At 40.8% G+C, this 14,464-nt stretch overlaps 1 pseudogene; it reads right to left on the reverse strand.

Moving 5' to 3' along the window:
- Positions 1-1,513: 1,513 nt before the first annotated feature.
- LOC122910589 lies at positions 1,514-1,997 on the reverse strand (annotated as a pseudogene).
- Between the last annotated feature and the right edge of the window lie 12,467 nt (positions 1,998-14,464).

Raw genomic sequence — 14,464 nt, forward strand, 5'->3', positions numbered from 1 at the left:
GTCTCACACAACATACAGCGTTTGCCACAACACATACCCTTCCCAATGTCTACCACCCAACCACCTTATCCCCCTACCCACCTCCCCTCCAGCAACCTTCAGTTTGTTTCCTGAGACTGAGTCTTTTGTGGTTTGTCTCCCTGTCTCCCTGTCTCCCTGTCCATTTTTCCCTCTCTTCCCCTATGAGCCTCTGCCGTGCTTCTCAAATTCCACGTATCAATAAGATAATGTAATTGTCTTTCTCTGATTAACTTATTTCGCTTAGCATAATACCTTCTAGTTCCATCCATGTCATTTCAAATGGCAAGATTTCAGTTTTTTGATGGATGCTTAATATTCCATTGTGTATATGAACCACATCTTGATCCATTCAACTGTCGACGGACATCTAGGCTCTTTCCATAGTTTGGCTATTGTGGACACTGTTCCTATAAACTTTTGGGTGCACGTGGCCCTTTGGATCACTACATTTGTATTTTGGGGGTAAATACCCAGTAGTGCAATTGTGGGGGTCATAGGGTAGCTAGCTCTATTTTCAACTTTTTGAGGAACCTCCATACTGTTTTCCAGAGTGGTTGCACCAGTTTGCATTCCCACCAACAGTGTAGAAGGGTTCCCCTTTCTCTGCATCCTCGTCAACATCTCTCATTTTCTGACTAGTTAATTTTAGCCATTCTGACTACTGTGAGGTGGTATCTCATTGTGGTTTTGATTTTTATTTCCCTGATGCCAACTGATGTTGAACACTTTTTCATATGTCGATTGGCCATTTGGGTATCTACTTTGGAGAAGAACATAAGACTCTTGATCTCAAGGTCATGAGTTTGAGCCCCACATTGGGGGTTGAGATTACATTAAAAATTTTGGGCACCTGGGTGGCTCAGTGGGTTAAGCTGCTGCCTTCGGCTTAGGTCATGATCTCAGGGTCCTGGGATTGAGTCCCGCATCGGGCTCTCTGCTCAGCAGGGAGCCTGCTTCCTCCTCTTTCTCTCTCTGTCTCTCTGCCTACTTGTGATCTCTCTCTGTCAAATAAATAAAATAAAATCTTTTTAAAAAAAAATTTAAAAAGAAAAAAATTTCAAGAGGCCCCAGAGTAGCTCAGCTGATGAAGCAACTGACTCTTAGTTTTGGCTCAGGTCATGATCTTGGGGTCGTGGGATCAAGGCCTGCATTAGGTTCTGAACTGAGCAGGGAGTTGGCTTCAGATTCTGTCCCTCTCTCTCCTGCTGCTCCTCCCCCTTTCTCATGCTTTCTTTCTTTCTTTAATTTTTTTAAAGATTTTATTTATTTATTTGACAGAGAGAGAGGGAACACAAGCAGGGAGAGTGGGAGAGGGAGAGGCAGGCCTCCTGCCCAGCAGGGAGCCTGATGCAGGGCTTAATCCCAGGACCCCGAGATCATGACCTGAACTGAAGGCAGATACTTAATGACTGAACCACCAAGGCACCCCTTAAATAAATCTTTAAATATTTTTTTTACACTGTCTTGAGGTTTTTTATTTTCTTTACATATATCATGCCACAGATTCGTAGGGAATGGGTTCTAGCAGTTCAGGCTCCTTTCCACTGCTTCTCACAAAATGTGTTTCTCTGGGTGAGGCAGGCTGGCACTTCAGTTGAACTCAAGTACCTTTCTCTTTGGCTTCCTTCTTTTTCTGGTCTTATTCCTTCACACGTTCCAGGAAGCTATCTCAGCTCTTTGAGTGTTTAATATGCTCAATGCATACATTAATACTCTTGGCAAGAATTTTCCCTTAATTTGTGTGTTTACAACAATGCCAATAGCATGTTGAGTAGCGTTGTAGACTCTTCCAGTTTGTCATGGTGACATTTGTGGGACATGCCTTTTAGAACAGTGTCCATTTTCTTCATGTCCCCAATATCATCTTTCTCGTAGATTCCCATGTATGTGGCCAAAGGAACAACTCCATGTTTTCTAAAAGGCCTAGAGAACATATAGTGGGCACTTCTCCTTTTTCCCTTTGTGTTGGTCATTTTGGTGAATTACTGGATGATGGCTGTTCCAGATGAAAGGAAAGCAAAATTTTCTTAAACTAAAGTATAAATGGGGTGCCTGGGTGGCTTAGTTGGTTTAGTGACTGACTCTTGGTTTAGGCTCAGGTCATGATCTCAGGGTTATGGGATCTAGCCCCATGTCATTGGGCTCTGTGTTCAGAGAGAAATTGGCTAGAGGTTCTCTCTATCCTCCCCCCATGCTCTCTCTCTCCCTCTTTCTCTCTCTCTAAAATAACAAATAAATCTTTAAAATAATATATAATAAATAAATATTAAATATTATTTTATTTTATTTTTTAAAAGATTTTATTTATTTATTTGACACACAGAGGGAGATCACAAGTAGGCAGAGAGACAGGCAGAGAGAGAGGGGGTAGCAGTCTCCCTGCTGAGCAGAGAGCCTGATGCGGGACTCGATTGCAGGACCCTGAGATCATGACCTGAGCGGAAGGCAGAGCCTTTAACCCACTGAGCCACCCAGGTGCCCTAAAAATTAAATTCTTTTTTTTTTTTTTAAGATTTTTATTTATTTATTTATTTGACAGACAGAGATCACAAGCAGGCAGAGAGATAGAGAGAGAAGGAGGGGAAGCAGGCTCCCCCGCTGAACAGAGAGCCTGATGCAGGGCTTGATCCCAGGACTCTGGGATCATTACCTGAGCAGAAGGCAGAGGCTTTAACCCACTGAACCACCAGGCGCCCCTAAAAATTAAATTCTTAAAATTAAGAACTTTAAAATGGACAAAGAGGAGCACCTGGCTGGTTTAGTTGGTAGAACACGTAACTCTTGATGTCAGGATCATGAATTAGAGCCCCATGTTGGGCGTGGAAATTATTTGAAAAAAGTTTAAAATAAAATGGGTAAAATCCTTATTCTTAACATCCTCAAAGTGGAAATAACCCAAATGGCCATCACTTGATGAATTAGTAAGCAAAATGCAGTATTCACAAACAAGGGAATATTAGTCAGCCATGAAAAGGAATGGAGTGCTGATATATGCTACAATAATGGACAAATTTTAAAAACATGTTAAGTGAAAAAAGTCAGTCACAGATGGCATACATTGTATGATTCTCTTTGTGTGAGGTGTCCAGAAGAGGCAACCCCAAATAGTCAATTTGAGACAGAAAGCAGATTAGTGATAGCCAGGAGCCGGGACATGGGACACCAGGAGAGAACCAGTGATGCATGCAGTGTTTCTTTAGGAAGTGATAAAATGTTCTGGAATTATATAATGGTGATGGTTGCACAACTTTGTGAGATACTAAAACCACCAAACTGTACACTCTAAGTGGATGAATTGTATGGTATATGAATTATATCTCAATATAGCTATTTCTTTGAAAAGGAAGCAAGGATGAGCAAAGACACTGGAGAAACATGAGGGTATATCTAAAACACAAACATTACAACAGCTAAATAAGGTTTTAAATGAGTGGTAGAATTAAAAAGAAAACAAAACATTGGGGTTGTGTGCCTCCACAGGCACACATGGAATAATTTTCATTTCAAAAAGGGTAAGGACTGCAGTTGATTAAAACATATTGAATATATAAAAAGTCATGAGTTCAGAATAATTTTTTTAAAAAGGAAATAGTCCTGGATATAGCCAGGCCATCAACTTATTCCTCTGAAAATTGTTAATTATAGGAAAAGAACTAAACATTTCTGCTTTTCTAATACAAATAAAACTTCAGTATAAACTAATAGCCCGTAGATAAGGGAACCTGTTTCAGTACAGAAGAATTCTAGATAGGGCTGGGACGAGGGAAAGGTGAATCAACGGCCTAAGGTAGAAAATTTAAGGAGGTACTTGCTTAGCCCTGATTCTAGTTAACAAATGCAGGCATATCCAAGTTAGAAAATTGTTTCAACCATTAGTGAAATAACTGATTCAGGCAATAGTCATTAATGCTGCTAAAACAACTACAAGAAAAACTGATAGGAAATGTATAAAAACAGGTCATCACCAACCAAACTCAACGATCAATCTTAAAGTCACAAAAAGTGAGGAAACCAGCATCCCATGCCTCCTGATGTGGGTACAGAAAGTACACAGCCCCGTTTAGTGAGGATTCTCAGGAAAAAAAATTTAAGTCATAATGAAATCAAACCGGGGCACCTGTGGTTCTGTCAGTGGAACATGCAAGTCCTGATTTTGGGGTTGTGAGTTTGAACACCATGCTGGGGGTAGAGATTACTTAAAAATAAAATCTTTAGGGGCGCCTGGGTGGCTCAGTGGGTTAAGCCCCTGCCTTCGGCTCCGGTCATGATCCCAGGGTCCTGGGATCGAGCCCTACATCAGGTTCCCTGCTCAGCGGGGAGCCTGCCTCCTCCTCTCTCTCTCTGCCTGCCTCTCTGCCTACCTGTGATCTCTGTCTGTCAAATAAATAAATAAAATCTTTAAGAATAAAAAATAAAATAAAATCTTTAAAAATAATTATAATAATGCAATCAAACCTTTAAAACTGACCCCTAGTCCACAGTAAATATTGAGCGTAAAGGATGCAGTCCACAAGGAAGCAATACACAAAATGTCAAAGGAGGGACTTTATATTAGACTCTAATTTCATCAGCAAGTCAATGAAAGGAAAAATAAAAGGGGAGGGGACTGTTCTAGATTAAGAGAAACATAAGATTTGAAAGACTTATGAGAAACACAAGAGACATAACAACCAAATAAAATGGATCCTGTTTGATCTTGATTCTAAACAGAAATTACAAAAAGAATTTTTATTATAATCGAGGAAATTTGAGTATGGCTGGGTAATTGAATAATATTAAATAATTATTTGCATTTTGTTAGATGTGATAATGGCATTGTGGTCACGCAAGAAAATATTTAAAGATTTCTTTTTGAGTTGCATACTGAAGTGTTTAGAGGTGAATGGTACAATGTTCGGGATTTGCTTTAAAATACTCCAGCAAAATATACAACGGAGAGAAGGGGTAGATGAAACAAGTCTATGGTTAAATGAATTTAGGGGATGGACACATGGGGTTTGTTATACTTTCTAGTTTGGGGCACGTTTGGAAAATTTTACAGTAAAAATCCTGAAAATATGGGTACACCATTATTCAGCTAAGTCCCACTGTAGATAGTACATATCCTAGAGAAACTTTTATGGCTATGCACATGTTCAAGAGGGCCTGTGCTTTGCAAAATGCAAACTGTAGATGAGTTCAATGTCTGTGTATAAAAGAAGGGATAAACAGGGTAAAGTGCCAGCAGCCGTAACCCATTCCTCCTAGTTAACAAAATCCTGATTTTATTTTTCCCTCACAGAAATGTTTTGTGACTGCGGTGTGATGGATCCAAGGTACGAGTTGGAATCTCATTTCTTCTTATCAGTATTGATGCAATGGCAGGCAGGCCACAACTTTGCCAATGAGAACAAAGGGAAAGAGGGAGAGTCCAGGGAAGTTCCACCATGCTTCATTGATGCCAAGGCACACAATCATTCTTTCATTTCTAAAGCTGGCAGGCTTCTCACAGTGGATAGCATCTCACGAACACTGTCATGGGTTGGCTGGTATAGTGGGTTCGTCAACTCTGCATGTGTGCAAACATGATCTGAAAACCTACCCTTTATGACATCTTGTAAGATGCAGAAAGTACTAGAATTACAACTTGCAGAATGGGTCTTCAACATTCTGTGAGGAGATGAGACACAGCCAGTGTTCTTTAGGGCACAGAAGGTAACAACATTATGGGGGAAAACATGGACATGGAAGGTGCTGATTTGAAAAGTGATTTAGAGTGGAATTCTGGTGAGAAGACATCCTGAAAATACACTTAACTAATTTATTTCACTTCTATATTCGTATTTTGTGTACTGAAGAGTAATATATAATTCTAAAAATTTTGTGTCTAAGTTTAAAGGGCTATTTTTAAGAGTATAAAACAAAAATTTTAAGGTATAAGAAAGCATTTTCAGTTTTAAGTGTTGGATTTGTGGGATTTTTAGTAGTTAAAAAAATGTGTGCCTCGGGGTGCCTGGGTGGCTCAGTGGGTTAAGCCTCTGCTTTCAGCTCAGGTCATGATCTCAGGGTCCTGGGATCAAACCCTGCATTGGGCTCTCTACTCAGCAGGGAGCCTGCTTCCCCCTCTCTCTCTGCCTGCATCTCTGCCTACCTGTGATCTTTCTGTCAAATAAATAAAAAAATGTGTGCCTTATCACTGATGGAATGTGGTTGCTATCATATAGAGAATAAGGCTAGAAAATGGGAATTCTTCTTTGCTTCCCTTCCTTCCCTTCCTGCTTTGGACTGGCAAGCAAGAGCACAGCTGTGGCAGTTATTTTAGGACCACCAGGGGAAGACAAAAAGGATCCCAGGGAGACCAAATTGCATCCTGACATTGCTGAGTTGCTAATCTAGCAATGGAACATCCTACTTGCAGATTTCCATCAATGAGATAATTAATGCCTATATTAATTATAAGACTTTTACTTAGGAATCATGCTACAAAAGTATACTTTTGTAGTATACAAAAGTATAATACAGTTAGTGATAATCAGTTAGTAGAATACTGAACAGCATAAAATACACTATATAGTTTAATATAAATTATATTTTGTATATTTTAACATATACTTATATAAATATATTTAATATGAATACTATGTATTTTATAAATATATATTTTGATATCAAAACTATGGTGTTGGGTTAAAAAAAGAAAGTTTCAGAATAATAACTGTGCAATACTTATATAAAGTTGAATGATTAATAATGTGTTATTTATATGTTTTAAACATGGACTAGAAAGATACATACTATCTATAGCACAGTGGGTATCACTGGGAAGGGAGTAAAGGAAATGCAATCAGGAAGGGAACATAAACTGGACTCATCTTTCCAATAATGATTTGCATATTTTTCAAAAGAATATTCAAAGCAAATGTGACAAATACTTTGTTAAATCTGAGTGGTAAATAAACTTGTCATATTCTTCATTTTTTGTTTGTGAAATAGCTCATAATTATGATGACAAGGATTTTAAAAACCCTGGTTAGTTAATTTTCCCGTGTTTACAATTGAAATAATCTCAGTCATATGTTAGAGAATTAAAGTGTGTTTAACACACATACATTTTTTTCTTCACTTGTAAATTAGAAATGTCCACTGGAGGTGGCGCCAAAGAGTCATGAAAAACACTAGGTTAATGATAGAATCATTCTCACTCTCTCTCTCCCCCCCCTTTTTTTTTTTTTAAATTTTATTTATTTGACAGGCCCAGAGAGAGCATAAGCAGGGGGAGTGGTAGGCTCCCCAGGGAGCAGGGAACCCTGGGATCATGACCTGAGCTGAAGGTAAATGCTCAACCACCTGAACCACCCAGGCACCCCCAGACTAATTCTCTTAAAGGTACTATATATAATTGTGAAATCCCACGTATATTATTAAGACTTCTAGCAACAATATCTTGTATTTGCATATTAGTGGTTCAGAAATAATGATAAAGACACAAATCTAAATGCCATTTGTAGGAAGCCTCCAGAAGGAATATCGAACCTCCTTTAGGAGGGCTTAGGATGAGAAGAGACTCCCTAACTCAGCATGTTGTTTCTAAGTCTTTTGCGAAAGGATTTTTTTTTTTAAAGATTTTTATTTATTTATTTGACAGAGAGAGATCACAAGTAGACGGAGCAGCAGGCAGAGAGAGAGAGAGAGAGAGAGGGAAGCAGGCTCCCTGCTGAGCAGAGAGCCCGATGTGGGACTCGATCCCAGGACCCTGAGATCATGACCTGAGCCGAAGGCAGTGGCTTAACCCACTGAGCCACCCAGGCGCCCTGCGAAAGGATTTTTTTTAAAAGATTTTATTTATTTATTTGACAGACAGAGACCACAAGTAGGCAGAGAGGCGGGCAGAGAGAGAGGAGAGGCAGGCTCCCCGCCAAGCAAAGAGCCTGATGGAGAGCCGTTCCTGAGCCGAAGGCAGAGGCTTTAGCCCACTGAGCCACCCAGGCGTCCCTGCCAAAGGATTTCTATTGGTCAGAGTCTAACTGGGAAAACAGAAACCACTCTAAGCACTGAAAAAAGGGGGAAAGACCCAATACAGGAAATTGGAGAGAGGGGCCCAGAAATCTGGCTAGGCAAGGAGGCAACTCAGCCCTTAAAAGAGCCAGACACCGGGGCGCCTGGGTGCTCAGTGGGTTAAGCCGCTGTCTTCGGCTCAGGTCATGATTTCGGGGTCCTGGGATCGAGTCCCGCATCAGGCCCTCTGCTCGGCAGGGAGCCTGCTTCCTCCTCTCTCTCTCTCTCTCTCTGCCTCTCTGCCTACTTGTGATTTCTCCCTGTCAAATAAATAAATAAAATCTTTTAAAAAAAAAAAAAAAAGAGCCAGACACCACTATTGCCTACTGCTGGAACAAGGCGGGGAAAGAAAGGAAGCTGCAGAAACTCATCAAGTCCAGGGGCTGGGGTAATTGAGCAAATCCCTGTTGAGGGAAGAAGAATTTGCCAGAAAGACTACCTGAGGCAGAGAAAGAAGAGGAGAAATACCCCTGGTTTCTCCCTTCCACTTGCCTTCCGAGTTCCCAGTGATGCCTCTCATTGGCTGGACCTGGTCAGAAATCAGCTAACTTGGGAGAGTGGGAAATAGCCTATAGGAGCCAGCCCGGTGATACAAAGCAGAGCAGAGCAAGGGCAAAAATGAGATCTGAGGGCAGAGAGGATCCACCCCATTAGTTTCAAACTTAAGTAGTTAACATTACATTTTCTTGTTTCTCGTATTTCTTTTCAAAATGGTTCTTGCACACCTGGGTGGCTCAGTGGGTTGGGTGTCTGCCTTCAGCTCAGGTCATGATCCCGGAGTCCCAGAATGCAGTCCTATATCCTGCTCCCTGCTCAGTGGGGAGTCTGCTTCTCCCTCTGACCCTCCCCGCTCTCATGCTTTCTCCCTCTAGCTCTCTCTCTCTCTTAAATAAATAAAATCTTTAAAAAATAATAATAATAAAATAAGATAAAATAGAATGGTTCTTAACTCCTGGATACCTTGAGTTGCCAGAGTTAGGCAATGGGAGGGGAGACATGGGATACCAGTTGAATCTGAATTTCAGATAAACAATGCAATATTTGGAATATATTTATAACAATAATATTTATCTGAAATTCAAATTTAACTGGGCATCCTGTGCTTAAAATTGTATCTCACACACTGTATATCATATACCAAGTATAACTCTAAATGAAACACTTTAAAAGCAAAACTAACTTATACACCCAACTATACAAAACCAGAATTTATCCTAACTCGTACATCTGTAAGACAGTAGGAAAGACTATTATACAAAATTGGATAATGCCACTGTGCTCCAGACATTCTGGTGACATAGCCTTTGGGTACAGGGCCACACATAGGATAAAGCAAGTGAAGCACTGACCTTGGGTGCAAAATTTAATGGAGTGTCAAAAAACTTAGAAAGCAATTAAGATAAATAATATATTAATGCAATATTTTGAAATAAAAATGAATACAATAAAATCCACAAAGAACAAAAAATTGAAATTTTTAATATAACAGGATCAGTAACAGTGCTGTGCTGAGACATACTGAAACCTGAGATAAAAGGAAGAATCAGTATTTACTTACTTTAAACCCATCGTTACTTAAAATATTGATATACTGCTCATCATGAATATATTAATTCCTGATTTTTAAAAATATCGCCTCAAAATACTGTTCATCTTGATTACTGAATTTTTTGGCACTTCCTTAAATTTTTCCACTTGAAGTGAGTGTTCAGCACTGTTTGGATCCATTTCAGGGTCACAAAAAATTCACCAGATTTGGGTCAAATGATTACTGGCACACTTTAAGTTAACAAATAGTTTTGCCTTAGAAGCTTGATTTGAACAGACTGTGAATGAAAAGTTAAGTTGGGACAGGAACTTAATGTCAATCCCTTTGGATGTAACTGCTTTGACAAAATGAATAGAAATATATGCTTTTACATCTTTGAAATATTTGTTGGTAATTATGTATTCACTGTGATGAATTATTTGCAAAATAATTTGTAGTTTCAACCAGAAATTTTATTATGGGAATAACATTTGATTTAGCCCTTTGTATCATTTAAAAAAAAAAAAGAAGACCAGGTCTAGAGTCCAAGAACTCTTTCCAAGTTCCAGTTTGACGCTTACTAGCTGAGCAAAATGATTCATAGATTTACTTCTTGGAGCCCCAATTTCCTCACCCTTAAAAATGGGTTTGAAGGGACGCCTGGGTGGCTCAGTTGGTTGGACGACTGCCTTCGGCTCAGGGCGTGATCCTGGAGTCCCGGGATCGAGTCCCACATCAGGCTCCCAGCTCCATGGGGAGTCTGCTTCGCTCTCTGACCTTCTCCTCGCTCGTGCTCTCTCTCACTGTCTCTCTCTCTCTCAAATAAATAAATAAAATCTAAAAAAAAAAAAAAATGGGTTTGAATATCCATATTACAACAATTTTGAGGATGAAAAGAAGCAATCATTGCAAAACCTCTTTAAGAAACTGTAAAAGAGGGGTACCTGGGTGGCTCAGTGGGTTAAGCCTATGTCTTCAGCTCAGGTCATGATCTCAGCATCATGGGATCGAGCCCTGCATCGGCATCTCTGCTCAGCAAGGAGCCTGCTTCCCCCCTCTCCTCTCTCTGGCTGCCTCTCTGCCTACTTGTGATCTCTCCATCAAATAAATAAATAAAGGGGCGCCTGTGGCTCAGAGGGATAAGCCTCTGACTTCCACTCAGGTCATGATCCCAGGGTCCTGGGATCGAGCCCCATATCAGGCTCCCTGCCTGATTTTTTTTTTTAAGATCTTTTTTTAACCCACTCAGTGGGTTAGGCCTCTGCCTTCAGCTTAGGTCATGATCCCAGGGTCCTGGGATCAAGCCCTGCCTATGGCTCCCTGCTGGGTGGGAAGCCTGCTTCTCCTTTGCCCTCTCCCTCTGCTTCTATTCTGTGTGTCTCTCTCACTCTCTGTCAAATGAATGAATAAAATCTTAAAAAAAAAAAAAGATGTATTTATTTATTTGATAGAGACACAGCGAGAGAGGGAACACAAGCAGGGGGAGAAGGACAGGGAGAAGGAGGCCTCCCACTGAACAGGGAGCCCGATCCTGGGCTCCATTCCAGAACTCCAGGATCATGACCTGAGCTGAAGGCAGATGCCCAAAAACTGAGCCACCCAGGCGCCCTGGGAGACAGAATCTTAAGCAGGCTCCACACCCAGTGCAGAGCCTGACACAGGGCTCCATCTCAAAACCTTGAGATCATGACCTGAACTGAAATCAAGAGTTGGATGCTTAACCGACTGAGCCACCCAGGCGTCCCAGAATTCTCATTATCTTAAAGTCATGCTGCATTCATACACATGCTGCATTCATTGGCACGCTTGCTAAGCATCAATACAATGATGGTATTTAAAGACAGTATTTGGAGATTACAGCTTAGGTGACAGAGAGAGGATTCATATCACGAGATTGCTTCTGTAGTGCGAGAGAATATTTGAAAATGCTTAGTAGCCTTTGGCAGTCAGGAACATCTTTTTGAGAAAATGATGCCCATGTTTCCCATGAAGGAAATGGCATTAGCTACAAAAGAGGTTGTGTATGGGATAGAAACTGAAAAGGGATTATAGGCAGGTCATGAAGTGTCTTAAAAGTCATTTTAAGGAGTTTGGAACTGGGGCTAAAAGCAAGGAAGTGTCTTAAATGGGTATGGACATGATCAGATTAGCATTTTAAAAAACCTGTCTTGGGGCACCTGGGTTGCTCAGTCCATTGCGCATCTGCTTTCAGCTTAAGTCACGATCCCACGGTCCTAGGATCAAGCCTGACATCCGTGTTAGGCTCCCTGCTCGGCAGGGGAGTCGGCTTCTCACTCTGCTTCTCCCTGCCGCTCTGCCTGCTCATGCTCTCCATCTCTCTGTCAAATATAAAAATAAAATCATTTTTAAAAAATAAAAAATAAAGTATCTATCTTTGGCTAAATGAAGACATTCTGGAAGGGGAAAGACTGGATGACAAGGTTGCTGTGGCATTTGTCTCAGAAGCAATAATGACTTGGGTATAGAGTGGCAGTGAGAATGGAAGGATCCATTAAATGGAGGAGGTAGAATCCACAGACCTCAGTTGGTTGGTTGAACCAGATAGGGAATGAAGAACTGGGAGATGGTGTTTCAGTTAACTATTGTTACACCCTCAAATTTAGCAGTTTAGAAGAACAACTTGTACATCCACATGCAAAAGAATAAGGTTGGGGAGCAATAGGGTGGCTCAGAAGTGTAAGGATCTGATTCTTAATTTTGGCTCAGGTTGTGATCTCAGGGTCATGAGATTGAGCTCCAAGTGGGGTTCTGAGCTGGGTGTGGAGCTTGCTTGGAATTCTCTCTCTCCCTCTCCACCGGCTCTCCCCTACCCACCCGCTTTTTTTGAGAGAGAGAGCATGCATATGTTTGAAAGGGAGAGGCAGGGAGGGACAGAGGGGAAATGGAAGACAGAAAATCTCAAGCAAGCTCCAGGCCCAGTACAGAGCAGAGTCCAGGGCTTGATCTCACCACTCTAAGATCATGACTTTACCTGAAATCAAGAGTCAGACGCTTAACCGACTGAAATAAAAATAAAATCTTAAAAATAAGGCATTCCTTAAAAATAAAATCTTTAAAAAAATTTAGAAATTGGTAATGACTGTACATCATGAATGTACTAAAAACCACAGAATTGCACACTTTACAAAGGTGAATTACATGGTATGTTAATTATATCTTAATTTTTAGATTTTTTTTTTTTTTTTTTAAATTTGATAGAGAGAGATCACAAGCAGGCAGAGAGAGAGAGAGAAGGAAGCAGGCTCCCGGCTGAGCAGAGAGCCCGATGCGGGGCTCGATCCCAGGACCCTGGGATCATGACCTGAGCCGAAGGCAGCGGCTTAACCCACTGAGCCACCCAGGCGCCCCTATATCTTAATTTTTAAAATTAGATTTAAAAAATGCAACAACAATGCCTTAATATTTTTTGCCATTCTGGGGGTTGACTGAGCGGCTTTTCTACTTTGTATGGTATTAGATGAGATCATTCATGTGACTACATTGAGTTGGTAGCTGAGTTGAGCTAGAAGATTCAAGAAGGCTTCATTCTTGGGGTGCCTGGGTGGTTCAGTCAGTTGAACGTCCAACTCTTGGTTTCAGCTCAGGTCATGATCTCACTGTCCTGGGATTAAGCCGGTGTCAGGCTCGGTGCTCAGTACAGAGCCTGTTTCCCTCTTTCCTTCCGTTTCCCTCTTCTTCCCCCTCTGCCTCTCTCCCAGCTCACACATGCTCACTGTTTCTCAAATAAATAAAATCTTAAAAAAGAAGAAAAGCAGAAGACTTTATTCTTATGTCTGGGACCTTGGTGCTGGCTCTCAGTTGGGGCATCTTGGGTCTCCTTCATGTGGTCTCTCTCCAGCAGGACAGCTTGAGCTTCCTTACACCTTGGTGGCAAGAACAAGAGAGGAAAAGTGGAAGCTGTAATACTTTTGAAGGACTAGACCCAAACCTGGCTCACTGTCCCTTCTGCATTCTTTTTTTTTTTTTAAGATTTTATTTATTTATTTGACAGCGAGAGATTACAAGTGGGCAGAGAGGCAGGCAGAGAGAGAGAGGAGGAAGCAGGCTCCCTGCCGAGCAGAGAGCCCGATGCTGGACTCGATCCCAGGACCCTGAGATCATGACCTGAGCCGAAGGCAGGGGCTTAACCCACTGAGCCACCCAGGCGCCCCTCCCTTCTGCATTCTGTTGGTCAGAGCAAGTCACAGCTTGGTTTCAAATAAATAAATAAATAAATATTTTTAAAAATTGTGTGTGTGTGTGTATACATATATACTGTATGATCCATTTGTATTAAATCTGAATATAGGTGAAACTAATCCATGGTGTTAGCCATCAGTATAATGACTACTCTTGTGAGAAATGGAGGAGGCATGACGGGGGCCTCTAGTTACAGATAGTTGGTTGTTTTTTCTCTGGGTGCTAGTTATGTGGCTATGTTGAAAATTTAATAAACTGTACTTATGATTTGCACACTTTTCTATGTGAATATTAATGCAAATAAAAGAGGTTTTTTTTTAAAGTGGGCAACCACTTAAAAGGGACACAAGAGCCTATTGAAGAAGCTCCTAATTAATAAAGCTGAAACAATTTCAGCAACAAAATAACTTAATATTGGATTGTAAAAATAGTCATGAGTCCATACTCATGAGATTTATGATTAAATAAGTAACTAAATGGGGGAGAAGAGACAAATTCTCTCTTAGAGAAGATTATCTATATACATACTCCTCACCGTGGGAGGTAGAATTTAAAACATCCTCCACACCCCAACCTAAGTGTGAACTGCACTTAATGACTCACTTCCAAACAGTAGAGTATGGAGGTAATTTTACAGACTCTCCCTGAGCCAGGGGATCACAGTTAACATCATCATTTGCT

This window comes from Neovison vison, chromosome 6 (assembly GCF_020171115.1).
Source record: "Neovison vison isolate M4711 chromosome 6, ASM_NN_V1, whole genome shotgun sequence".
Taxonomy (NCBI): Eukaryota; Metazoa; Chordata; class Mammalia; order Carnivora; family Mustelidae; genus Neogale; species Neogale vison.